The 26,438-nt window shown below is 40.1% G+C and overlaps 1 long non-coding RNA gene across 1 annotated transcript in view; it reads left to right on the top strand.

Annotated features, from left to right (window-relative positions):
- The first annotated feature begins 2,707 nt into the window (after nt 1-2,707).
- Nucleotides 2,708-26,438, top strand: part of LOC132710863 (uncharacterized) — a 61,041-nt gene continuing 37,310 nt past the window's right edge. The window contains exons 1-2 of the long non-coding RNA XR_009621589.2: nt 2,708-2,948; nt 8,551-8,624. This is a non-coding gene — a long non-coding RNA (uncharacterized LOC132710863). The remainder of the gene's footprint in view (nt 2,949-8,550; nt 8,625-26,438) is intronic.

Below are 26,438 nucleotides of genomic sequence, written 5' to 3'. Positions count from 1 at the left end.
TTATGATTAAAAATATGAAAAAGCACAAGGCACAATAAGATAAATGTGACTTGCAATAAGGGACCCATCCAGAGATCTCACCGCTCCTCTGGGATCCCCTAATGAAATAGCTAGGGACTTCCAAAACATTAACAGGGATGGAGTTAAACTCACTTTCAGAGGGAGAAAATTCCATAAGGCAGTTGCCATGGCAGAGAAAGTCCGACTCCTGGGACCTGCCAATGTAAGTTCCCTAACAGATGGGACTCACAGCATGCCTTCTCTGCCAAATCTGATGGGACAGGCAGATATAATGGCAGTCTTAGCACTATTTTCTGGGGGAAAAAATAATACAACATGATCCCAACTCATGTTTATTGATGATTTCAGTGAATTGCTTGGTGCATTTCTTTGTTCATGTTTATTTATTCCACCTGAGTCAGTTTGAATTGGATGGGCTTTAATATTGTAAAATAAATAATTTAAAAATGGTGTATTTTGGACTTGAGCTGACCTGCAAAATAAAATGTACATCCATTGTTTGCATCATCTTGGCTGCTTACTTCAGTTTTCAAATTGCAAGACAGAATAGCACATTGATGGAAAGTTGAGCAGAATGGCAAAAACACTACGTATGCACTAGTATGGCCAGAGATCTTTGTGACAATGAGATGCTGAAGCGATGTCACAGCTTTATAAAATGGCTTGATAATATTAGTGCAGCTGTAACCTCTTGTCCAGGTTTGATAGAGAAACTGATAATATGGGTTGGGGCATTTATAACATCACAAACAAGTAAGCAATCCAGAGTTGTACAGCCAGCAATATCACATTTCTTTACATTTGGTCCAGGTCTGGTCTAAAATCCATGAAGTAGACTAGGCAACTTTATTCCTTTCTGTCTTCTGGACTTCCCATCAGCTCCAGTTAATACAAACAATAGAGGTAGTCCTTGATTTACAATAGTTTGCTTAATGACCGTTGAAGGTCACTGAAAAAAGTGACTGACTTATGACCGTTTTTCACAGTTATGACATTTCCAGCATCCCCATGATCATCTGATCAAAATTCAGATGCTTAGCAACTGGTTCATATTTATGACCATTGTTGTGTCCCAAGAGCATTTCATCACCTTTTGTGACCGTCTGACAAGCAAAGTCAATAGAGAAGCCAGATTCACTTAACAACCAGGTTACTAACTTATCAGCTGCGGTGATTCACTTAACAACTGAGGCAAGAAAGGTCGTACAATGGGGAAAAATTACCCATTTTTCTATGCGAGCTGCACTGGCTCCCGGTGGTCTTCTGGAGGCGATTCAAGGTGTTAGTTATCACCTTTAAAGCGCTCCATGGCTTAGGACCTGGGTACCTACGAGACCCTCTTTTGCCACCAATAGCCTCCCACCGACCAGTTCGTTCTCACAGGGTGGGACTACTCAGGGTACCGTCAGTCAAATTATGCCGACTGGCGACTCCCAGGGGGAGGGCCTTCTTTGTGAGGGCTCCAACCTTTTGGAATGAACTGCCCCCTGAGATACGAAATATCCCTGATCTCCGTGCTTTCCGCCGTGCCCTCAAAACCCTGATGTTCCAACAGGCGGGGCTAAACATATGAACATGTGAATGTTTTTAAAATGTTATCTAATTTTAGGTTCTATTTAATTGGGCCAAACTATGTTATAATAATAATTTTAATTAGCAATTTTATGATGTTTGTGTATCTATATTTTTCTTGACTGTACACCGCCTTGAGTCCTACGGGAGAAAGGCGGTATAGAAATATAATAAATAAATAAATAAAAATTCACTTAACAAATGTCTCATTTAACAACAGAAATTTTGGGCTCAATTGTGGTCGTAAGTCGAGGACTACCTGTAGCAAGCAAATGTGGAGAGTGTCAAGACGCTTAATTCCACTTAAGATGAATCTTTTAGCATTTCATTTTCCATACTATCGTTACGGAAAACATTGTATCTAGTCCTAATTGGATGGAAAGCCTGCCATCTCTTAGCTAATGAAATATTTCTCTGATACCAATCTTGGTTTTTGAGTTCTCAGCCAAAAGCCAACACTGGCAACAAGAGGAGTAGGGGAATAAGCATGGCAGAAGTTGACCTCAGTCAAATGGGAGAACAAAATTCTTTGCATTTCACCTAGTTCCACCCCTGCTGGGGTTGTAAACTGTTTCACGGTAACCTTGATAATGAGTGTGATAATGAGGGATCATCTTGGAAACTTTGAACTTATGCCAATGAAACATGTTTCTAGGCATGCTGAGTCCTCCTTTCTGAGTAATCCCAGTCACTCCTTTGCATTTCTCTCTCCCCTCCCTCCTTAGAAATTAAACACTGGCAGTCTTTTTCTAGGGCTGTTGTCCACAGTTTGCTGTTCTGGTGTTTTCTGATGAATCGGATCTCTGGGAGGAGTAGTCGTGGTAGTAGTAGAATGCCACCCGCTCTGCCATTGGTGTTGCCATGGTGACTCCCTCCTACCTGCCACAACAACTTTTCCAGTAAACCCCCTGCAGAACTCTGGGCTTCCCGACAGCCCCGCCCTCTGGCTTCATAGTGGATGGCGGGCTGGGGAAGAGGAATGAGGGTTTATTTAATTATTTGTGCTCTTAACCCTTGGCAGGCCAGAATGGAGAACAAGGATGGTTGATCTGCTGCAGAAGTGCTTTGGTGATAAAAGACAGTAGCCCCACTATGTGCCTAAGAAGTCAGGTTTTATGAAAGAATCACAGTCTCTACTTCAGCTTCTGACAGCAGTTATAATTGTGGGAGAGCTCCCAGTCTCCCCCCCACACTCCATTTTCATCTATTGCAGTTTCCGAACTCTAACTGCGGTTTTCTGGTCTGTGAGAAGGGAGGAGTCAGGCAAAATCAACATAACTCTAAATGTAGATTAGGTAAATTGGAAATAAACGCGATTAGGCCGTAGCAAAACGGTTCTGCCTTCCGCCTGTCAGGTATAGCTTCTTTTTATTTATTACAGTTATCCAAACTCTTATTCCCAGGGCAGAACACCCTTTAATGTAGTAAACAATTTTGTTAGTCTAAAAACAAAAAAGAGTGTAAAGTTAAACAGTGAAGAGCAGGGTGTATAGTTTTGACTTTCCTTCTTTCTCCCTCATGTAACTCTTCTCTGACATAGTGTCCTAATCTAATTTTATAATGTGAGAGTAAGAAAATCAGCACTCTATAAGGTTTAAAGGACAAACTCTTCCTTATATAGAAGGAGGTGGCTTTTGACTCTGGTTGATTCTTTAGCTTCCCCCTTTGTGCTAAAACTGGGGGTGCTTTTGCCTGAGAAGTGGAACCTTTATGTGTATTCCTTTTATTAAATTCCAACAGACTAGTATCTTTTCACCACCTTTGTCAATCATCTTTCCATTAAAATTATGATATGATTAAGCAGCATTTACATAGATTAGTATATTTCATATTTCATTTCTATAGATGAGCACATTTTATATTGATGTACGAATCTAATTCCATGAGTCAATCAATCAATCAATCAATCAATCAATCTATCTCCACAACCCTGTAAATAAGAACTGAAGCTGCAGAACAGTCAGTTAATAGGATAGTATTATCTAATAAAGGGACACGGTGGCTCAGTGGCTAAGATGCTGAGTTTGTCGATCAGAAGGTTGGCAGTTCAGCGGTTAGAATCCCTAGCGCCGCGTAATAGAGTGATCTCCCGTTACTTGTCCCAGCTTCTGCTAGGTTGTAGCAGTTCAAAAGCACTTAAAAAATGCAAGTAGAAAAATAGGGACCACTTTGGTGGGAAGGTAACAGCGTTCCATGCACCTTTGGCGTTTAGTCAATAATAATATATTATTTATATTAATATATTCATAATATTAGATAATAAAGGTAAACGTTCCCCCGCACACGCGTGCTAGCCGTTTCTGGCTCTAGGGGGTGGTGCTCTTTGGCTTTGAAATGGAGATGAGCACCACCCCCTAGAGCCAGAAACGGCTAGCACGCGTGTGCGGGGGAACGTTTACCTTTATTATCTAATATTATTAATATATTAATATAAATAATGTATTATTATATTAGGCTAATAATAGTACGTACTGAAACTTTCTGAAGGGCCACAGGTTGGAGCACATGCCATACAATGCCATTTGCCTCTTTCATTTCCTTTTGGAAGCAGGGATGGCAGAGAAATATAAAGTGCTTTAATTGTTTTCTCTGCAGCCCAGAGCAGGATGAATAATTGAGAGGTCTTTGGGGGGAATTAATTAAAGCTATTATTGACAGTAAATAACTTTTCCTAAAATGACCAGCGGCCTAAGAGATTAAACACAGGAGAAGCAGCCACCTAAGAGTTCACACTCTTTGTCTGCCCCTTTAACAACCCTCATGATTGCCGATTCCAGATGACCACTAGATATCAATAAAGAGCTGTATCCCTTTGCTGCCATGTTCTGTGGCGGTCCAGATTTCTGCAACCCAGGTCTGAAAGCCCAAATGTGGGCCCCTCACAGGAATCATTGAGACCTGCAAGAGAAAGGGCAGCAGAACTGCTACAGCAGCCGTCATGAAATCAGCCATTGTGTCTGCTAGAAACAAAATCCTTGGAGACTCTGGTAGCTTCCCTGAACATGGCTCTCAACCGCTCTCTTCCTTTTCTTGCTCTCTTCCTCCTACAGTAGGTGGAGGTGGCATAAAAATATGAATGACAGTGCAATCTACAATGATCCACAAAATTCCCATCGACCAATAGTGGGTAGTCATGTGATACCGGAAACACTAATGCGTGTCTACCAGTGGTGGGTTCTACTTACCTTTACTACCGGTTCCCAGTGGGTGCATGCACAGATCACCCATGATGACGTCATGGCAGGTGGGCGGAGTCTCCCGCCGGTTTTACTACTGGTTCTATAGAACCAGACAGAACCAGGAGCAACCCACCACCGGTGTCTACCATCTAATGGCCTCCAAGGTTATGGCTGAGAAAGATCTTTGATGGAGGGTGGGTAAGGGATGCTTTGGGAACTGAGCAAGGTCTTTGCGGGGATCAGGCCCTCCTGGTCCTGCGGTGGGGGGGTGGAGTGGCCAAAGCTGTCCTTTATGCTTTCTCCAATATGGTATTTAAATTGATGCAGTCTGCTGGGTGGGAAGGCTTGGCACTATCGTTCTCTCCTGTTTGGGGGGGGGAGGGGCACATGAAAGGTTTCCTCTGAGGCCCTGAGAGCTCTCCTTAACACCCCAGAGGCGATGGAAGGAATGTCTGAACTGTGCCTACGTGTGTGCGTGAGTGGGGAATCTCTGTCATGTAAACTACTCAGGCCCACACAGCTGGAATGGGCGGGAAGGCACGCCATGCCTCTGAGCTAGGGCTGTAGCTTCCTGCTTCTTTTGTTTAGCTCCATAATGGAACAAACCCCACATTGCCTGGTGAGACAACAGAACAACCATTGAAGACTATTAATTCACTGTTACAATTACTTGTTGCAACATTAAGTGGGCAGGCTACAATGCCTCCACTTTTTCTGGGAGAGGTAGGGAGGGAGCATTTTTGTTGTTGTTGTTGAGGAAAACAGTCTGCATTAAATCAACCCAGGCAGTGCAAAACAACTCAAAATTGCTGGCAGGGAGCATTCCGCCATGGCTCTTGAGAGCAAAGTCATGTTGCTTTGGGCCGCTCCTTGTCTTCATTTTGTCACTGACTGGGAAGAGAATAAATGATTCCTACAGCTTCATAGTGAACATCCTTTTCTAAGCACGGGAATTTTGCCACATCTGTTTGTCAGAATGTAATACTGTATCTCAGGGGTGTCAAACTCGCATCATGGTGGCATCACGTGATGTATCGACACTTTCCCCCCCTTCCCTAAACCGGACATGGGCGTGGCCAGCGTGTGACGCATCTGGCCCATGAGTTTGACAGCCCTGCTGAATCTGATGAGAGGGTTGTTACTTGACTGCAAGGAAGGTTGATTCTTAACTAAGGTGACTGCAGCAGAATAAAATTTACTAATCTTGATATATAACAAACAACCTCTGAGACTGATCATACTATTTGGGAATTTTTACAGAATTCTTGCTTCAATTCCCACAGAACAAAAAATGCAGTCAATTGTATTTTTTTTTTTAAAAATTATATCCTGCCTTTTATTTTTACAAATAACTCCTCCTATTTTCCCACAACAACCCTGTGAGATGGGTTGGACTGACAGAGGGTGACTGGTAACAGTAACAGAGCAAAGTCACTCAGTTGGCTTTCATAGCTAAGGCAGAACTTGAATTTACAATCTCCTGGTTTCTAGCGTAGTATCTTAACCACTAGACCAAACTGGCTGTATGTATTCATTTCATAATTATATAATTACAATATGAGAAGAAACTTCTGGATAGGAATCAGGCTTGGCTTTTTACTGCCATAAAGCAGCAATGTATCAAATTAGCTGAAGAAGCAAAAATGGATTTAAGAAGTGTTAAATAAGCGGAATCATCAAGGGATGCAAGTTTTTATTATAGTACCCCCTGATTCTTTTGATAGAAATTATTTTATGAGGGATCCCTGATTATTTTCTCTGTGGCTTTTCCTAGTGTCTCACCCAACACGGTCATGTAAATAAAGTCAAACACTGAATTAGATTAGCACTTTTGTAGCTATCCCAGCAATACTTGAATGACCTTCATGCTATCCCCCCTCCACCCCATTGCATTCCCAGAAAATGGGATTTCCTCATGGTCTGCAGCTTTGCCAGGAAAGTCTCATGCTTCACAGTGCAGCATAGCAATCAGGACATGTGAGGGTGCCTGGCTCTTGATGATTGTTGCCAGCGATCCTGAGGTTTTATTTGACAAATGAGAGGCACTGTTCTGGGAAACGAATATGGCCATTTCTCAAGGGGCATCATTACAGCACATCAGTGACTATATTCCCATTGAAGGCTCTGTACTTAGTTCAGTAATGAAGGCAGGCTCTGTGCTACAGTTAAGCCACAACACTCCAGTTGACTTAAGTGGGCACTGCCTGAAGAAACACACACACACAGTACTTCATATTCTTCCCCAAAATACTGTCAAATCAGGATATTTAAAAATAATTTAAAATCAACTAACTTTAGCTCTGCTGATAGCTCTGATCTTCAGAGGCGGGGAATTAGGGAAGTGAGTAAATTCAGGCAAAACTTACATTTATAAGTTCCTTATACTGTATAATATTAGATTTGGACTTTTCCCCGCCTTTTTTTATTTTTATAAATAACTCAAGGAGGGGAACCTACCTAATATTCCTTCTTTCCCTTAATTTCCCCATAACAACCCCTGTGAAGTGAGTTGGGCTAAGAGAGAGGGACTGGCCCAAAGTCTTCCCACTAGCTTTCACTTCTAAGGGAGGACTAGAATTCACAGTCTCCTGGTTTCTAGCCTGGTACCTTAACCACTACTAGACCAAACTCATTTATATAATAGTAAGAAGAACCAAATAAATTTCTTCTCTTAGGAAGCGCCAGTCTTGATATGGCTCTTCATTATAAAAGCTAATCTTTCTGACAGACCTCTGGAGTCCAGATTGTTGTTTTTTTATTTGAATGCCTCTTCTAAATATTTCCTTGGCTTCCCCTGCCTGGTGCAGCTTGAAGTCCCCAGCTGGAATGCAAGTGAGACAGGAGATTTGCCTCTTCCCTTCAGTGAGGCTCAGACAAGGATTTCCTTTCTTACTGGTCAGGCTGTTTGACTTGTTCCTCTGCCAGCCATTAATATACTCTGACAAGCCCAACCATCGGTTTCCTATAAATCAACCCAGTGTTAATGGGTAGGGAGCACAGCCTACACAGCCCCTTGCTGGTAATTGCTTTGAAAACGGAATAGTTGAGTCCGTAGGCTGACTCCTGAGAGAGAAGGCACCCAGGGAAGGGAGCTTTCAAGTCTGGAGGATCTGTTGCAAATGTGGATCCTGGAAGTGAGAGGTGTGTAGATTTAGAACTGCAAGAGAGCACAAACAAAGCCTTTCTTATGAAGACCCTTTCTGGCTCAGTTTTTTACTCAGTTCCAGCAGTGTGCTAAAGGTAGTGGGGATTTTTTCCCCTTGGGAGGGTGGCAACATGATATGGATAGTTAAATGGATTAATCCTACCACATGTCTGTTTTGGGCAGACAGATCTTGAAGTAGGCTCTAAATTCAAACAAAACCTGCAAGAGAACAACTGACAGCTGTGCTGCATTAAACCTATATCATCCCCCAAGGCAAGTCACTGCAAATTGATCCAGTGAGGCCAATCCTAGCAATCAGCATCTGGTAAAGAGAAAAAGCTGGGTTTCTTGGAAATGGCTCTTTAGGGATCACACTGAACTCCTAGATTCCAGGAAGAAGATGTAAATTAAGGGATTTTAAAAATGTGAGATTCCTCTAATTCAGCTCAACCAGATGTTAGCCATATTTTAAACGTAATCCCCATTATGCACATTTCATTTTGGCTCTATTGTTTTGAATTGCCTCTCTGCCAGGATTAAGATGAATTGCACAACGAGGCTGTTTCCAAACAGATGGCTCCTATAACTATTAATCAAAAGGCATTGTTCAGCTATTACTCTTTTCCTTTTTAGATTCTTGCTGGGGATCTCCACCTGAATGGAGAACACTGAGCCCTTCCAGAAAGAGATGTAGTTTTAGTGTTAAGGTGAGAGTATCCTCATTGATAAAATGTTATAGCTTGCAAATGTGAACAATTTCAATATATACCTATGTGGAAAAATGCAATTCTCAAGCCATTTTCACTGGCAACATATTGCAGCACTCTGCTTCGGTAGCATAGTTTGCTCCCAAATAAAAACCGTCAAAACAGTTCAGACTCAACTTGGGCGTGCTTTAAATTGAGTTCAGAATGACTTGGAGACAGGTTGATCAAGAAGAACTCTATGTCTGAATCTCTTCCCTATAAAATTCCATAAATGAAACAGAAACATTGCATAATAAGAAAACTTTTTGGAAGCATCCCAAATTGTTGTGGGTATCATAGTCTTAAGGAATTTTAATCAAAAGTCCACCTGGTGGCTTTAGTGGTATAAAGCATTCAAGGCTGCACGTTGAAAGAAAAATAAGTTTTGCTGCCCTTCAAAACTTGGACAGTTTCTCCTTTCCTAGTCAAATAGCTTGGTTGGCTTGATAGGCTTAGCAATAATTATTTCTAGTTGGTTTAACTTTGTTCGTGAAGCACATATGCATACAGAATCTTATGTTTAAACCATGAGCCTATGTAGTTTCAGCAGCTTAATTCCTTTGAATTGGTAGTCAACCATGGCATCCGTAACAAGGCCTAATGATACACTCAAAATGAAAAAAAAATGGTCACAGTATTATAAATAACGAGATCTTGTAAGATCTCTGTGATCTTACATAATTGCTTATTTGTGATGCCCACAACATAGCTAAAATCACTCAATGTGCTTTTTTCTTGAAAAAGTTGATTACTTCTGCTTGGATAAATTATCTGACTCTTGATTATAAATTCACCTGACTGTGAGTATAAATTGTCTACTGATATATCTGTCAGAATGTAGAACCTGATCTGGCTGCTTACTCATTTCTGGATTTCATTTCCAACTTCACCTTCCACTTTACCACAGCGATGTGCTAGAACTCCCATAGATCCCTCCTCTTTTAAGAATTTAAGATTATCCCTGCTGGATCAAGCCAAAGACCTACCTAGCATTAGAGGCCAACAAAATATACTAAGAAGCTCACAAGGAGGCCATGAGAACAGCTTCTTCCTCTTTTGCACGCTGGCATCTGATATTTATGGTATGCTGCCTTGGATTCCCGGGACATTCCATAGTTGTATAAACAATAAAGTTAGTGATACAAATTGTTTCCAAACAGAAATCATTATACATTTAACAATTTATCTCCCTGTATAAAATGCATGCAGAATGCAATCAACTGTCCATATTTTATGAACACAGAACTGTTTTTGAATGAAATTTAAAAGAAATTATCCTGAGTTATTATGTGTACACACATACACCAGCTATTCCTTTTTATGTAAGCATAAGCAGCATTATGGAAAGCATAAAAATGAGTAAAAAATAGCGAGATAAAGAAATTAAAGTCATTATGTAAGGTAATCAAAAGACAAAAAAGAAATATCAGTAAAGTAAATCTATTATATACCAACACTTTTCACTATCCCTCTCCATACTTTTTTTTTATTATCCTTGCTTCTGCCAGATGCATAATAATATGTCATACATTGCTTTTGGTTCTTTAGCTTCTACTGTTTTTCTTTTGGGCTGCTATCACTATCTCTGCTAACCATAGCTTTCTTGGCCTTTCACTTCCTCCCAACCTATTCATCTGTCGTTCAAGTATTTGTTTTACAGTTCATTTATACCTTCATGTGACCAAATCACATCAATAGACTTACTTCATGTGAGACACTCATTTTGTATTCAGTCCAAGTTCATTCAATACCCATTCCTTCCTGAATCCATTTCTTTTTGTTTTAAAAATGACTCTTCTTAAGTACCCCATTCACACTGCATTCAGCTTACTTTTATACTTATCCTGACATACCTAACTCTCACTTCTGTATAATGTGAGCAGAAACACATTTTTACTTCTTTGGATGAATGTTCTTAAGCCCTCCACAATTTATTCTTGCAATAGACCATATCCCACCCATTTTTCCAGTTTGCTACCATTCAAAACATACAGACAGCTTTTTAAGTACCCCTTTGCACACACCTAGATTTGTTTCAAATGAGACACTGAGATTGGAAAGTAGTCTCCATAGAACAGGGAGGCAAATAACCTTATTTGCCTAGCTAAACTCAATCTGCTCCTATTAATAGTACCAGAGAGATGCAGAATGAAGTGTGGGGAAATATAAATAAATTGCACACTGGACTTCTCCTTGAATACCTGCTAAAATCAGGTGTAAAATGAGAAGATTAAACAGTGGATTAGGCACATAGAGCTACAATGTGAACTCAACCATCAGGTTATATCAAGTAATATATCTGGTGGCATTAAGGTAACATGCAGTATATGTTTAATACAGTCATATATAATATATAACACATTATATATTCATTATATATATTGCACCAGTAGAAGCTAAATCAATTTTGTTGTATAGTATATGTACAATGACTATAAAGGTTATTATTATTATATCATATATCATATATATCCTATCATATATCATACCACACACACACACACACACACACACACACACTTTTGGTTAAACTTCACATATGTATGAATTCTGGTTTAAGATTGTAATAAAGCACATACTACCTATTACCTTCCCACCAGCGATTGCATGACTTAAAATTTCTCCAATCTCTTTTTATTGTTAGTAAGTGTTCCATCAAAGTTTATAAATTCTTCTATTTGCTCTGTGCTTGGGCCATTGATAATTTTGCTTTTTATAACAATTCACTCAATTTGCCATTAATTGTGTACTCCGTCTTCCTTGTCAAACACAACTACATTGGTCTTGCACAGGTGAGTTTTCAGATCCATGTTCCTTGTTGCCTCAAACGACCTAACATTCACTGCCAGTCCTCTGGGTTCTCAACCAACCACAGAGCATCCTCTGCATACAAAAGTACATGCACATTCAAATCCCCAAATCATACACCTTTAACAGAACCACAAATATTGCTTGTATGTTTGTTCAGCTAAGAAGATTCACACATCTCTGTCTTAATTCTTTGTTCAATGTGGAACCCTTTCTCTTGTAGCTTATCTATAGAAATAACTTGCCCCAGTACGAATATGAACCACTGACCATCTCTTAAGGGTATGAATATACAGCATCATTCTTTACCCTCCCCAGGCTCCTGGGCAGGAAACTTCTGTCCTTTTTTTTTCTTGCTTGTTTGCTTCGCATTTAGTGACTTCTGCTGTATCAGGTGGTGCTGACTGGTTTGCCTGCTGGGTTTTGTTTTATGATAGGTAGATGCATCCAGTCCATTTGACCCCTGTGTGTATTGTGACTGTCCTCTCCTCCAATCCCTGGTTAGTGCCCTTCATAGCCAGTTTTACCCCCCACACAAGTTAACCAGTAGCATGATGAGAAGTTGAGGTTTCTTTCTCTTGTCTTTACAAGCTTACTGATGGAAATGAAGCTTCTGGTTTTTTTGTTTTTTGTTTTAACCAATTAAGTGGAAGAGTTTTTCCATTTTTCTCTTCTAGACCAAGTAAGGGGAAGAAACTGGTGTAACCGTGGTGTTCTCTTTTTCTTTCTTTACTGGTTTTGTAAGAGTGAAGAAGCAGGAGAATCCATCAGTCAAGGACCAAGTTTAGGAATGTAAGGCCATCACTTGAGCCAAAGCGGAAGAAAGTTGAAAGGAGAAGAGGGATTTCTTAAACTCGCTTTGTTTCCAGCCGGCTTATGCAAACTGTCTGCAGTCTAGAAATATCCTTAGTTTTACACATTCAAAATATATCTCGCCCCTTTTCTTTCGTGTGATTTGCTATTTTATGTTTGTTCTTCTCATGTTCCAAATTTCAGTCTCACCTATGCCATGATTATCTCCAGATGGGTCCACAAAGACATACCTCTGCTGCTCATCAAAATTATTGGTCAACCAGGTCAATCTCCCAGGTACAGGTAGTCCTTGACTTACGACCCCAATTGAGTCCAAAATTTTTGTTGCTACAGTAAGTATTGTAATGCTTTCTACATGGGGCTGCCCTTGAGAAGCACCCGGAAGCTCCAACTGGTCCAGAATGCGGCCGCGCGGGTGGTGACGGGAGCAATGTGGTGCTCTCATGTGACCCTCCTCCTGCGCAAGCTACACTGGCTCCTGGTGGTCTTCCGGGTGCGCTTCAAGGTTTTGGTTACTATCTTTAGAGCGCTCCATGGCTCAGGGCCAGGGTACTTACGAGACCGCCTCCTGCCACCAATAGCCTCTCACCGACCAGTTCGCTCCCATAGAGAGGGGCTCCTCGGGGTGCCGTCAGCCAAACAATGTCGACTGGCGGCCCCCAGGGGGAGAGCCTTCTCTCTGGGGGCACCTGCCATCTGGAACGGGCTCCCCCCGGAGTTACGAAGGATCCAAGATTTACGCATCTTCCGCCGTGCCCTGAAAACGTTTCTATTCCAACAGGCTGGTCTGGCCTAACTCTCCCTTTTAAATTGGCTTTTAAATCAGGTTTTTAAATCGGGTTTTAGATCTCTTTTAGATAAATTTGGATGTTTTGGTTTTAATTTTTTGAGCCTAAATTATTTGATCTGTTTTTTAATAGTCTTTAACTTTTATATGTCTTTATGACTGTTTTTATATGTCTTTTTTTTTATGACTGTTTTATATGTCTTTATGACTGTTCACCGCCCTGAGTCCTTCGGGAGTAGGGCGGTATACAAATATGAAAAATAAATAAATAAATAAATAAATAAATAAATAAATAAATAAATAAATAAATAAGTGAGACATTTGTTAAGTGAATTTTGCTCCGTTTTATGACTTTTCTTGCCACAGTTGTTAAGTGAATAACCACAGTTAAATTAGTAACGTGGTTGTTAAGTGAATGTGTTTTTCCCATTGACATGGCTGTCAGAAGATCACCAAAGGGAACACATGACCCTGCATGTGACACTGCAATGGTCATAAATGTGAATCAGTCCCCAAGCGTCTGAATTTTGATCATGTGACCATGGGGATGTTGCAGTGGTTGTAAGGGTGAAAAACAATCATAAATCACTTTTTAAAGTGCAGTTGCAACTTCAAATGGTCACTAAAGAAACAGTTGTAAGTCAAGGACTTACTCATATTAAATTTTAGTAATGTAGACTGGGCTACTCATTTTAGTGTTATCTGTTCTATAGGTATCTTTCCCTGATAAGTTAAGGACAGTGTTTTTCACTTTTGGCACATTTTGGCTAGTATGCCATAAAAGCAATCCCAGCCCAGTTTAAACTATTCCAAATTAGGAATTAATCAGTTAATCTTAGCCCAATGTACCTTACAAGGGTTTGGTGTAGAGAAACATAGTTTCGTATATAAACTTCTATTTTTTTCAGTATTTATTAAAGGTAAAGGTTCCCCTCGCACAGATATGCTAGTCATTTCCGACTCTAGGGGCGGTGCTCATCTCTGTTTCAAAGCCGAAGAGCCAGCGCTGTCCGAAGACATCTCCATGGTCATGTGGCCGGCATGACTAAACACCAAAGGTGCACGGAACGCTGTTACCTTCCCACGAAAGGTGGTCCCTATTTTTCTACTTGCATTTTTTATGTGCTTTCGAACTGCTAGGTTGGCAGAAGCTGGGACAAGTAACGGGAACTCACCCTGTTACGCGGCACTAGGGATTCAAACCACTGAACTGCCGACCTTTCGATCGACAAGCTCAGCGTCATAGTCACTGAGCCACCGCGTCCCTAGGCAGTATTTATTAAGCACATTTAAATGGCTGCCCATCATAACTAGAGGAGCTCTCAACAGGAAACAAAAGCACAAATGTGCAAACTCCTTTTAAAAAAGTCTAGTAGAGGCTTCTTAAAAACTGCCCTAACAACATAAACACAGCCAATGCTGGGCACCCCTAAACTTCCTAATCAAAATGCCTAAAGGAAAAGTTTTGTTTTCAGGCTAGCAGGGTTGAGGACCCTTAAGCAGGATATAGTTTTATAAGGTAGGCATCAGGATAGCAAACTCTTTTTAGATCACACCGAATGACATTGCTTTAGAAAGGGGACCCAGAGCCTGCCCATCCTGTCAGATGTGATGGGTTGGATAAAAACTACTGGGAATGAACTAGTTTGGAAGTGTTAAAATCTAGATCCATGGTGAAATCTAAAATTTGTTACTACCGGTTCTGTGGGGGTGGCTTGGTGGTGGTGGGTAATGTGACTGGGTGGGCGTGGCCATTTTTTTTTCTTTTAAAATCATTTTTTCTACAACCTCTTCTGTGAAGAGGTTGTAAAAAAAATGCTTTCAAAAGGCTCTGACGATCCCAGCTGAGTTGCCTGATTGGCAGAGACTTTTTTTCTTTTAAATGCCTCTGACGATCAGGCAACTCAGGCAAAAAGGGTTTTTTTCTTTTAAAAGCCTTTGATGATTCAAGCTGAGCTGCACAATCATCAGAGGCTTTTTTTTTTACTTTTAAAAGTATTTTTTCAGCCGAAGATGTTGTAGAAAAAATGCTTTTAAAAGTAAAAAAAAAAAGCCTCTGATGATTGTGCGGCTCAGCTGGGCATGGGGTGGGGGGGCAGGGATTTTGCTACCGGTTCTCCAAACCACCCGCCTCCATCGCTACTGGATCAGGTGATCCGGTCCAAACTGGGAGCATTTCATCCCTGATCTAGATCCCCAGATTACAATTACCTGTGGTAAATTATAATGATAGAATGTTAACTGTTTCCTACAGTAGTTAAAGTTGTAGGTTTAACTATTACCTGAATGGTTTTTTTTTAAAAAAAAAAACAGAGATGATATTATTTTGGAAAATTGCCCTTCATCCATATGGTTGGAGTAAAAAAATTACAAGTATTCATTTAGTGACTGTTCAAAGTTATAACGGCATTGAAAAAAAGTGGCTTATGATCATTTTTCATATGACTGTTGCAGCATCTCCATGGTCACGTGATCAAAATTTGGACATTTGGCAACTGTATTTATGATGGTTACAGTGTCCTGTGGTCATGTGATCGCTTTTTGTGACCTCCCGGTGAACAAAGTCAACGGGAAAGCCAGATTCACTTAATAACCCTGTTACTAACTTAAGAACTGCAGTGATTCATTTAACAACTGTGATAAGAAAGGTCATAAAGTGGGGCAGAATTCACTTAACTGTTTTGCTTAGTAACAGAAATTTTGAGCCTTCCTTGTGGTCTTAAGTCAAGGGCTACCTGTATGATTATTCATAGCAAGCATCCATGCAAGACTTAATGTGGGTATAGGTTAGCTTAACCTAACAGGCCAAAGAAGCTTTCTCTGGCCTTTGCATGTCTTGCCATACATGTGGCAAGGTGGGGTGGTATAGTTATTGTTTGTAAGTGCATATGGGAAGAATAGAGCACACGTGTGAGCACGCATGCGTGCGCAAGCGCGCACAAACAAAACCAGGCACCTACAATTCACTTCACTTTCGGAAACTTTCCACTGAGGAAATAGACTGACTCAATTGTGGTGTGGTGATCAGGTGCTGTGGGTATCTGGTGATCTTCAGGAAGTGAAAGGCTTTTGTCTCACACCACCACCAAAGGCTGCTGAAGCAGAAGTGTCACTTCCACAAGCAGAGAAAATCCTCAGGGCGTGAGCTCAGTTAACCATAGTGGTCACATTTAGCAACCGTGAAACCCTTTAATCCACAGACTTCTGTTGCATTAATTAATACATACGCATGCAGGTGCATACCCACACATGCAAATATTGGCACTATAGCTGTCTGACAGGAGTTGAAAGCCAGAACGCTAGATGTCCTATTTTTGTACAAATGTATGTAAACGTCCCACTCTCTGTGTTTCTCTTCCCATGTGCGGTGACAGTGTTTTTCGTGTTATTCCACAATAGTAGGAAAAAAAAATGGCCAAAAGCCCGAAAAGAATAAGGGAGCAGTCCTGAAAGAGCTTGTTTTGCAAGGTCGAGGTGGGGGGAATTGTAAAGTATTTATAGCAAGAACTGAGGAATCTTAGTTTATTTAGATTGTTGACAACATTTCTCATACTCCCCAGTTAGGACCTTTTGATGAAACTTGGAGTTTAACATCTGCAGGACAATATTCTCTATTCTTGGTTTACAGGCACTGTATCAATGCTAAAGGTAAAGGTTCCCCTTGCACATACAATATGTGCAAGTCGTTCCTGCCTCTAGGGGGTGGTGCTCATCTCCATTTCTAAGCCAAAGAGCCAGCGCTGTCCGAAGACGTCTCTGTGGTCATGTGGCTGGCATGACTAAAGGCCAAAGCCCAGTGCTGGGATTCAAATAATTTAACAGCCGGTTCTCTGCCCTAATGATTTCTTCCAACAACCAGTTCACCAAACTGTTCAGAAAGTTAACAACCAGTTCTCCCTAAGTAGTACGAACTGGCTGAATCCCACCACTGCCAAAGGCGCATGGAACACTGTTACCTTCCCACCAAAGGTGGTCCCTATTTTTCTATTTGCATTTTTTACATGCTTTCGAACTGCTAGGTTGGCAGAAGCTGGGACAAGTAACGGGAGCTCACCCTGTTATGTGGCACTAGGGATTTGAACCTCTGAACTGCTGACCTTTCGATCGAGAAGCTCAGCATCTTAGCCACTGAGCCACCATGTCCCTTTGAAAGTTCTTGGTTTACAGGCACTGTATCAATGCTAGATATGTGAAAAACAACCTCAACCAGATTGAATTAATTATCTTTGAAATAAGCGAAAATTACTATTGCCTGCATAGCATTGCATCCTTGTTGTCTATTTAGTACTGTAATATCATTGTTTGAGTTTATTTAGATTTATATACCGCCCTACTCCCGAAGGACTCAGGGCGGTGAACAGCCATAGATAAAACAGAGACAATATAAAATTTAAAAAACAATTTAAAAACATATTAAATAAATTTGGCCCATACTAATTAAAAACACCCCTATTTTTAAAAACAAATTCGAATTAAAATTAAAATTAAAATTGTGCATACGTGGTATTTCTTGTTTATCTGACTCATATATCTGGCCTATGCTGTTCTCTGAATATAACTTAATTGGAAAAGTAATCATCTTCTTGAGTCTAGATAACTCTTTCCTTCTTGGTATATTGCGTAGAAACGATTGCTATCACCATTATTAAAAATGCATTTGAGGAGGTTCACAAGCAATGAGAAAGTTACGTCTAAATCTGAAGATCTCTGCAAAAACTGGCCACTAGGAGGAGATGAGAGTTTAAGGGGAAATAGAAATGAATCCTGCTGAATTCCTGGCAGTCAACACATCAAAGGGATTTCAAAAGGTGGAACAAATTACTTCCATTCAAAGGATTATAAACAGAGTGGTCTGGTGAATATGATATTGTATCTGGAACTGTCTTCATATGTGGGCAGATCAGAAATTCTGCAGTCATCCGAAACAATCATCCTAACAGTTTATTCCATAGGCTTGTTGTGCAGAGAAATAAAAAAAAAGTCTTAACGTGCTCTTATTGGGATAGAGTTTGATTTAACTGGGCTAAATAATGGGCTGTTTGTTCTCTATTTTGATTTACAGTAAGGTAAAAGCAATCAACTCCCATGATGACCATGTACTGTAAAACAACTCCAGATTTATCCTCTTTTCTGCTGGTGGAGAGGTTATGAGTCATGGCCTGTCCCAGATTTGAAGGTATCTTTGGCATCATATTCTCTGATGATTTAATTTCTCCTCCCTCCCAATGAGCTTTCTTGTATTTAGTGGCACTGATGGAAACAGTAACATTGCCCGAAGTGCCATAGGTTTTAGCCATTTCCCTTGCTGTGATTTCCTACTGTGTCCTGGAGCAACATTATACAGGGGACATTCCAAGAAATGTCCATGTTGATTTTAAGATATGCAGCAGTGGTTCAGCCCAAGTACAACAAGTGCTGATGCCAAGCTTGCCCTGAGCTTCAGCACATCACAGAAATGGGAAAAAGTAATAAATCACCGTCTGTCCTTCTGTCTAGTGTCTGTTACTACATGGGTGGCCTGTGTTTACTAAATGGAATGGTAAGTCTACCTGTTCCATATTCTGTCAAATGTGGTTTCTCTCTGTGACTACCTAATAGGAAATTTTGCACCTTGTCCCTGGGGGACAAGTCCTTCCCTACACGTCCTTGTTGTGGGAGCACTGGAGCAAAATCTTCACTCAGTCAAAACCATGCATGATGTACAAGTTGGGGTGGTTCCTCTTGAGCTTTTTTCTGTTGAGTTTTTCTTTTCTTCTGTTCAGTTGTGTCTGATTCAGGGACAAGTCCCTGCAGTTTTATTGGCGAGGTTTTTCAGAAGTGGTTTGCCACTGTTTCCTTCCTACGTCAGAAAGTGATTGGCTGAACGTCACCCAGCTGGCTTTGTGCCCAAGGAGGACTAGAACTCCCAGTCTCCCAGTTTCTAGCATGATGCCTTAACCATGACACCAAACTGACTCACTGAGATTTTAGCTCCTCCTAATTTCAATGTGATAAGAACATTAGAACTCGAAGGCAATGCCAGTGATCTGTTATTGATCATAATTCTTATTGGATAGGCATCTAGTATCCACCTCTGGAACTTCTGAACTCTTGTAATAGTTTTGTTTTGTTTTTTTACTATACCTGATATATATCTCATCTATGACTATTTGGGTATTCCTAATTCTGCAATCTGATAATTTCTACCAAGCTTCCCTTTCAATGGTACACTTATACTGAAGTTAAATTAAATACCCTGTTTCCTCCAAAATAAGACATCCCCTGATAATAAGCCCAATCAGGCTTTTTGAGCACATGACAATAAGGCCAAGCGCTTAGTTCAGGGTTCAAAAAAATATATGACAGGGTCTTACTTTTGGGGAAACATGGGTATGAGAAAGGTGAATCTGTGTTCAAATCAAGTCTTTTTCAAGGACTAAAGCAACTGATACTAAGCTGGAATGGGAAAGCAACATTTTATGTCAGGAAGTTAATGTTCCCCATCATGTCATTTTCATAATCCGCTGCCCTCTCCCTTGTGCTGTTATTTGCTCCAGAAAGAAACCAAATGTAAATCCTGTTTTGTGTAATAAAAAACTGAAATACAAAATATATACTCATTTGGAATCTATATTTCAATACTTTTTTTATTCTTTCAAAATTATTCTTTTTTTCAGAATTTAAAAACTACTGAGATCTCTTTCTCTCTCTCTGTTTTGCAAAGGAGAATGATGATTGGCCTCTTTCTTTTTGTTTGATTTAGGTTTGGTGCCTTTAGCTTCATAGTTAGGCAGAAGAGTGCTTTGATGCATGCAAATAATTGGTTGTTGCACATGACATGTTCGTATTTATTGGCAAGATAAGATCAAGGTTTGTGAGGAGGACATCCCCCTGCTGGAAAACCCCAATTCAAGTTGAGCAGATGTCTGCAACCTTTTGCTGCAGGAAGTGGCCACATTTTCAAAAAACAAAAGGCATATTGCACCCTGGAGCAAATCTCAGAGGTGGCCGTCATTGGTGGCCTGAGGCTTTCTGCTGCTTTGATCCCTTTATCAACGCCCTTCTGTGCCGATGATCCATATAAATAGAGTAAGTGCACCATGACAAATCTCCCTTAACTGAATCATGTGCCAATAACTGGTACAACTTGAGGTATTTCCCGTTCCAGCTGTTACTCTCAGGACTTGCCCTCCACAATAGTAGGTGTGTAATCAGTTGTGACTCAAGGGTTACGCATATATTGACAAATATTGGAAAAGCATACACCCATCGAACATAGCATAGAGGAAAATTCCTTTCACCTCAGTGGGATCTGGAGTTTCATTTTCATTTCATTTTCATTTCATTTGATTTGTATACCGCCCTACTCCCAAAGGACTCAGGGCGTGAACAGCCAACAATAAAATACATATATACAAAATTTAAAAAGCAGAGATAAAATCGAATTAAATAGTTTGGCCCAGACAAATTTAAAACCCCAATCAATTTAAAACAAATGTAACTTTGAATATTAAAAATACTAAAAAAATAAAAATTGAAAATGTTTAAAAAGAGGGAGAAAGTTAGGCCAGGCCCGCCTGGTGAAATAAAAAGGTCTTTAGAGCACGGCGGAAGATGCACAGATCTGGGATCCTCCGTATCTCCGTGGGGAGCTCGTTCCAGATAGTAGGTGCCCCCACAGAGAAGGCTCTCCCCCTGGGCGCCGCCAGTCGACATTGTTTGGCCGATGGCACCCGGAGGAGCCCCTCTCTATGAGAGTGTACTGGCCGGTGGGAGGCTATTGGTGGTAGTAGGCGGTCCTGCAAGTACCCAGGTCCTGAGCCATGGAGCGCTTTAAAGGTGGTAACCAAAATCTTGAAGCGCACATGGAAGACCACCGGGAGTCAGTGCAGCTCGTGCAGGAGGGGTGTTACATGGGAACACCATGTCGCTCCCATTACCACCCACGTGGCTGCACTCTGCGCCAGTTGGAGCCTCCGGGTGCTCCTCAAGGGGAGCCTCATGTAGAGAGTGTTACAATAGTCCAGGCGGGAGGTGACGAGGGCATGAGTGACCGTGCGTAAGGAGTCCCGATCCAGAAAGGGACGCAACTGGCGAATCAGGCGAACCTGATGAAAAATCCTCCCGGTCACGGCCGTCAAGTGCTCTTCTAAAGACAGCCGTGAATCCAGGAGGACGCCCAAGTTGCGCGCCCTCTCCGTGGGGGCCAATGATTCGCCCCCATTAGTCAGTGATGGCGCCAACTGACTATATCGTGACGCCGGAAACCACAGCCACTCGGTCTTGGATGGGTTGAGCCTGAGCCTATTCCTCCCCATCCAGATCCGCATGGCCTCCAGGCACCGGGACATCACTTCAAGGGCATCGTTGGGGTGGTCTGGGGTGGAGATGTACAGCTGGGTGTCATCAGCGTACTGGTGGTACTTCACCCCGAGTTAACAAATAGCATACATCAAATTTGACTGCTTCACTATTAAAACCAGAATTAAATGTAATCAGTGAAATAATACTTCTAAGCATTTAAAAGATTAAGTGTAAGCAATCTTACGTTTGTGGAGTTAAACAGCAGACATCCAGAGAATTGGAAATAAACAAAGTAAATAAGCAAATTTCTGTACTGTAGTTCAAAATTGTTAAAGAAGTATGCAAGCTTGTCCTATGGCAATCTATGCAAAAATACAATTGAGATCATTACAACTTATTCTAGTTAGGGTAAGCATGTGTAAATTTGTAGTCCACGTTTTAATTGAGATCTGAATTAACAAATACCATTTGTTAATGGTATTAATGGTATTAACAAATTCCATTGCTACATTAGAAAAAAAAATCACTGTTAAAATAACAAAACATTAGAGGAAGATTCTTTCAAAACTGAATGGATTTTCTAGTTTATCTCAGTACCAATAGATTAATATTGTAATATATTTATATAATATATTCATATGGTAAATTTATATGTGTACAGTAGCTGTTTCCTTACTTTTTAGGATATTTTTTTGTACTTTAAAAAAATCTTTTTTATCTCAGATGTTATGTACTAAATAACATACTTGATAATTTTTGTAAATCAGAATGCAGTAAAAATATATATTAAAAAAAGTTTGAAATTTGACATTTAATGAATCTTGCTTCTGAGTAGGTATTCAGACAGCTAGATTGCACAGTATTCTTATACCGTTTAAAAATGTAATAAAGCCTTAGGCCTTTCTTGACTTAGTAAAACTTCAGTGTAAGAACTAATTGAAAGGATATATTTATTTTAGATTTTTTTAAATCCTGCCTTTATTAGTTAGTAACAAACTCAAGGAGATGAACATACCTAATACTCCTGCCTCCTATTTTCCCCTTAACAGCAACCCTGTGGGATGTAGTGGGCTGAGAGAGAGTAACTGATCTAAAGTCACCCAGGTGGCTTTCATACCTAAGGTGGCACAAGAACTCAGTCTCCTGGTTTCTAGCCTGTAGCCTTAGCCACTAGATCATATAAGAACTTCTTAATTTTCTGAGTAAAAAAAAAAGTTTTCTTTTTTCTTGAAAGGTCAATATTTATGTAATCTGAAGCAGGGGTGAAATGCTTCAGTTCACTCCGCTCCAGTTTGGTGATAAAAACTACCGGTTCGGGTGAACCGGTAGTTAAAAAAAAGCTACTGCTTTAGTTGAACCAGTAGTTTAAAAAAGCTGCTGTGCCGCGCGGTTTAGCTTTGCTAGAAAGCAGGATGCTTTCTAGCAAAGCTAAACCGCGCGGCACAGCTGATCCCCCCCCCACCCCCATTGTTCTATTTACCTTCCCAACCCTCCTTTTGGTGCGTACTGCGCATGCAATCATTAATCTATATTTGAAAAAAACTGGATAAATAGCAATAGCAGACTTATATACCACATCACAGTGCTTTCCAGTCCTCTCTAAGCGGTTTACAGAGTCAGCATATTGCCCTCAACAATCTGGCTCCTCATTTTACCGACTTTGGAAAGATGGAAAGCTGAGTCAACCTTGATCCGGTGAGACTTGAATTGCTGGCAGTCGGCAGTCAACAGAATTAGCCTGCAATAGTGCAGTCTAACCACTGCACCACCATAGCTCTTAAAAACCGTAATTTCACATAGTTTACTGCATGCAATATTTTATTTATTTATTTATTTATTTATTTATTTATTTATTTTATTTGATTTCTATACCGCCCTACTCCCGAAGGACTCAGGGCGGTGCACAGCCAAACAATAAAAACACATACATACAAAATTTAAAAATAGAATAAAATCAAATTAAATAATTTTGGCCCCGACAAATTTAAAACCCCAAACTTTTAAAACCAATTTAAAATTGAATATATAAAATACTAAAAGATATTTAAAAATTAAAAATCTTTTATAAAAGAGGGGGAAAATTATACTGCAATATACATGCACACATCTAAAAGTCTTTAAGAGCTGGTTTGGTGTAGCGGTTAAAGCATCAGGGTAGCAACCTGGAGACCATGAGTTTGGTCTTGGTAGAAAGCGAGCCGGATGACTTTGGCCAGTACCTCTGTCTCAATTCTAGGTAGTAGGCAGTGGCCGACCACTTCTGAAATCTTGCCAAGAAAACTGTAGGAATTAATCAAGGCATTCACCAGAAGTCAAAAAATACAAAAAATCTGTAACCAGTTACATTATATAATTCAGGCCATAACAAACACCTGATTTTTAATTTAAGAAAAAATATGGCTTTTGCTTAGAGGAACAGTGGTCCCATGGCGCCAGTTTCTGCTAAATTAAAAATGCTTGTTTGGCTGGCTCTCTTCCCTTAACTGCAGAGAAAGAAGAAGCATGTTGAAGCACCCATTGACACAAGGCTGATCCTATTTCTAATCCTAAAATATTGAAAGATATCCCAGATCTTCCTTAATTCAATCACAGACTGTTTTGTAGCTGTTTTTAGATATTGTGTGCACACACAGACACACAACATACGCACTGACCCGAGTCTGAACTGATCCCTCTGAATTTCTGGATATGGTTGATGGTGTCCTGGGAAATAATTTACCTTGGGCGCAGTTCTACTTAAAATATTTTTTAATCAGATGATTAAATTACATCTAAATCCTTTATTATTACAAATATCAGCCAACATTAATGAGATATATATTGCATATGTGAGTCTTGGAGTAATTTGATCAAAATGGATGATTTGAAAATTAATATTTTGCCATAGACAATACATAGTGTGCAGAGGTGGGATTAATTTATCTTCCCTACTGGTTCGCAAATGTGAGTGCGTGCACGTGTGCTCTCTCTCGCTTCGCTCGCATGTGCCACCTCTGTGCATGCGCACGACCTTCTGCGCATGCACAGTAGTCGTACATTACATCCGGGCAGGTGGGGGGAGCCTCCTGCAGTCATCGCTACTGATTCACACGATCCGGAGAGAACCAGCTGAATCCCACCACTAATAGTATGCTTAGTGTTCCCTGAGATATTGCTAAAACATATTTTCAGAGATGCCCTACGTTGTCTGGGGAAATTCTCCCCCTGGTTTTTCCATTTGGTAGCTTCAGTTTTCAGTTAGAGAAGATGGTTTCAATTCCCCCAGTGTAAATTTCTATCATAAGGCATATTGGTTAAGGAAGGGCATTTCTTGGCTTAAGCATATGCATACTGGAAATTTGCTTTCTTGGAATTAGCATATTTGCTGGTGTATATTAGAGTCCAATTGCCTTGAAAAGTAAACATTTTCCCGTCCTACTACAGGTAGTTTTCAGCTTAAAATAGTTCATTTAGTGATTGTTCGAAGTTACAACGACATTGAAAAGAGTGACTTATGACTGATTTTTACACTTACTTATGACCATTGCAGCATCCTCATAGCTAAGTAATCAAAATTCAAATGCTTGGCAACCGAGTCATATTTATGATGGTTGCAGTGACCTGGGGTCATGTGATCAACCTTTGCGACCTTCTGACAAGCAAAGTCAGTGGGGAAACCAGGTTTCCTTAACAACTGTGTTACTAATTTAACATCTGCAGTGATTCACTTAATAACTATGGCAAGAAAAGCTGTAAAATGGGTCAAAATTCATTTAAAATTCATTTAACAACTGTCTCACTAAGCAACATAAATGTTGGACTCAATTGACATAAGTCGACGACTGCTTGTATATTAGTTGCTAGAGAGACACGGAGTGCAACTACATATCCATACTGATGTCAACCCTGAAGCTGACCTGATCGAAGCTATTTTGAACCACTTCAGTGTTGCCACACTGGAGCCGAGGGATAGGGAGGGGTGATTTGAGATAGAGGGGATTCTGTAGCTAAAACAAAATATTTTCTCTTGGGAACCAAGGACATTCTCACACCTGGTCGGAGGTGTGCTACCTGGCTGCCAGCCTGCACCATGATTGGACTACGTGATTGATTGTTTTGAGAAAGTAGAAAAACTTTTACTTTTAATTAGGTGAAAACTATGGGAGACTTCAGAGTCGGTTTTCACCAGGTATGTGCAAATATATTTCCAATAAAGCTATTCTTTGAGGAATCTACTTTCTCGAGTTTTGCTTGCTATGGATCTATTACTTGGAACCCTGACAACTGACTCGATCCTTATAATCATGCAAAATTATAATTTCTGTGGAATTGACACATGAAAAAAGCAAAGTAGTTTTTTTCATTGGTGAATGTGGGCTGACTAAGAGGCATATCTTTTCATGCAATTAGTAAGATCAAATGATGGCTTCTTGTTTTCTTGAAGATTGCAATGTCATTCCCCGCAAGGTGCAGATTGGTAATATTTTACTTATTGATGTCTAGACATGTGTCTGGCAGCAATGAGTGTCTCATATTAGCCTTAACAAAAGAGAGCTTACCATGTTCTTTACAAAATAATGAAATTCTAATAGCTACTTCTGAAAACTAGTTAGAATGTATTAAATTGTAGGCTACTGGATATTTTGTTTAGTATGTGTCACCTTTGCATTTGCTGATTTGCTTGTCATCACTGAGAAATTTGCTTCTTAAGAGACAAGACAGGCATTTTCTTACAATTTTATTGTGCTAAATGAATTAACAAAAAGAATGTGTAAATAGAGACAACAGTATTAAGGTCTCAATGTTAAACTTCATCATCACCAAAGTGGAGAAAAAGGCTTGAAAAGTTAGGAACCGAACAATTTTAAAACTTTGATTATATTCATATTCATATTGAAAATTCTTCATTGTCCCATGATTTAAAAATGCTAATTCAAAGTTGACAGAAAATATATCAAAAATTCATTGTTGCATTTTTTTCTAGTGTTAATTCTTTGAGCCAACCCCAATTTCTGAAAAATCCATGGTCCTGTTAGCCAAGATGCATTCTAACACACTGTTATTAATCCAAAAATCCAAAATCATATGAATTATTCTGTTGATAT

This window comes from Pantherophis guttatus, chromosome 2 (assembly GCF_059756535.1).
Source record: "Pantherophis guttatus breed Tessera chromosome 2, ASM5975653v1, whole genome shotgun sequence".
Lineage (NCBI taxonomy): Eukaryota > Metazoa > Chordata > Lepidosauria > Squamata > Colubridae > Pantherophis > Pantherophis guttatus.
This window is presented reverse-complemented; position numbering and strand designations above follow the sequence as displayed.